The following is a 1,641-nucleotide window of genomic DNA, read 5'->3' as shown; positions in this document are numbered from 1 at the left end:
AGGGCCAATCTTGGAAACCGTCGGAAGGCCACTGTGAGTTGGAATTGACTCGATGGCAGCAGGTTTTGTGGTTTTGCTTCTGCTTTTTCTAAGCCGTGTCTGGTACAGAGGTTTTCTTCAAAAAGAAACTGTAGCGGAGGGGCTAGGGAAGACCCGGATCAGACTCTGGCTGCCTTCTGCCGAAGCCATGGCAAGACACTAGCCCGAGCTCTTCTCTGGGTTCAAGGTCTAGCTCAGCCGATGGTTTCCAACTGCTGGCCTTTGGGGTAGCAGCCCAACACGTAACCCCTACGTCGCACGGACTCCTGTCTATCCCCAGTTACCTGTAAAAACTCAAGACTTTTAGAAGACCAACGGGGATTAAACGAAGAGATACTAATAACGAAAGGCGAAGGAAAGTAACGGCGCATGAAGGTCATCCATGATAAGACAAGACCATTGGAGAAGTAGAAATCAGTCGGCTGCGAGCAGACGCAACGGAGAGCTGGGTGGTCCCCAGTCTCCACGCCAGTCTCTCTCCTGCAATGGCCTTGACCAGACACTTTGTCTCTGGATGGACTCTGTGAGCCCAGCCGGCCTCGGCCATCACAGGCAGAGCAGAAGAGATGGTGTCTGTGGCGCAGATGGGAGGAGGGCCCCTGTGACTGTGAGGCGGGGAGGGCAGGAGGGTCAGGGCGCAGCTCCACGGGCAGATATGGGGACCCATGGAAACGAAATGGAAGCAGTACCCTAATTCATGGGCAGGCAGCTGCGCTCAGTGCATTTCCAAGTCAGAGCCCAGGTGAAAATGCCGTCCTGTTCAATTGCAGACCATGGGTTCGAGAGCAGTGTTAGGGATATTGAAATTAACCCTCTCACCTGCGGGGCTAGATGAACATGCACACACGGAACGGTTAGAAAGACAACTGAGCAGAGCGGGGTCTTTGGGGAGAGTTGTTCCTGCCTCTGAATTGAGATGGTCTCCTGAAGCATGTCGGTGGTCCCCCCCCCACCAGCCCACCCTTCCGAGCTTGGGCTTGAAGTGCAGAAAAGGACCTACAGGCAAAGGCGTCGCCAGAACCCTTTACACGAGCAGTCAGGGTATTTGCCCTGCGGGATGAGATTTGAAAGCCTAGCAACCGCACCATCGTAAGCTTCCGTGAGGGCTTCACTCAGCTGTCTTGTCCCAATCCCATGTAGGCAGCGATGTCTCACACCTGAAATGATCTTTAAAGCACTGGTTCTCAACCTTCCTTTCATACAATTTCATACAAAAATACAAATGCCGCGACCCTTTCATACAATTCTTCATGTGGTGGTGACCCCCAACCATCAAATTATTTTCGTTGCTACTTCATAACTGTCATTTTGCTACTGTTATGAATCAGATGACCCCTGTGAAGGGTTGCTCGAACCCCAAAGGGGTTGTGACCCACAGGTTGAGAACCGCTGTTCTAAAGAAATGTGGTTGTTATTGTTGGTAGGTGCCATGAATCTATTTCCCATTCACAGTAGGTGAGTTACAACAGCCCACCTTTGGACGACTGTGAGGATGACCTTTTGAGTAGCAGTCCAACATGTAAGCGCTGCGCTAATTGTGAGGAGGATGCAGGACGCAGGAGCTGTGTGTCGTTATGCTGTGCAGGGGGTCGCTGTTGGTCA

Source organism: Echinops telfairi, unplaced genomic scaffold (assembly GCF_000313985.2).
Source record: "Echinops telfairi isolate 266 unplaced genomic scaffold, ASM31398v2 ScPeMD7_7468;HRSCAF=8506_0, whole genome shotgun sequence".
Classification (NCBI taxonomy): domain Eukaryota; kingdom Metazoa; phylum Chordata; class Mammalia; order Afrosoricida; family Tenrecidae; genus Echinops; species Echinops telfairi.
This window is presented reverse-complemented; position numbering follows the sequence as displayed.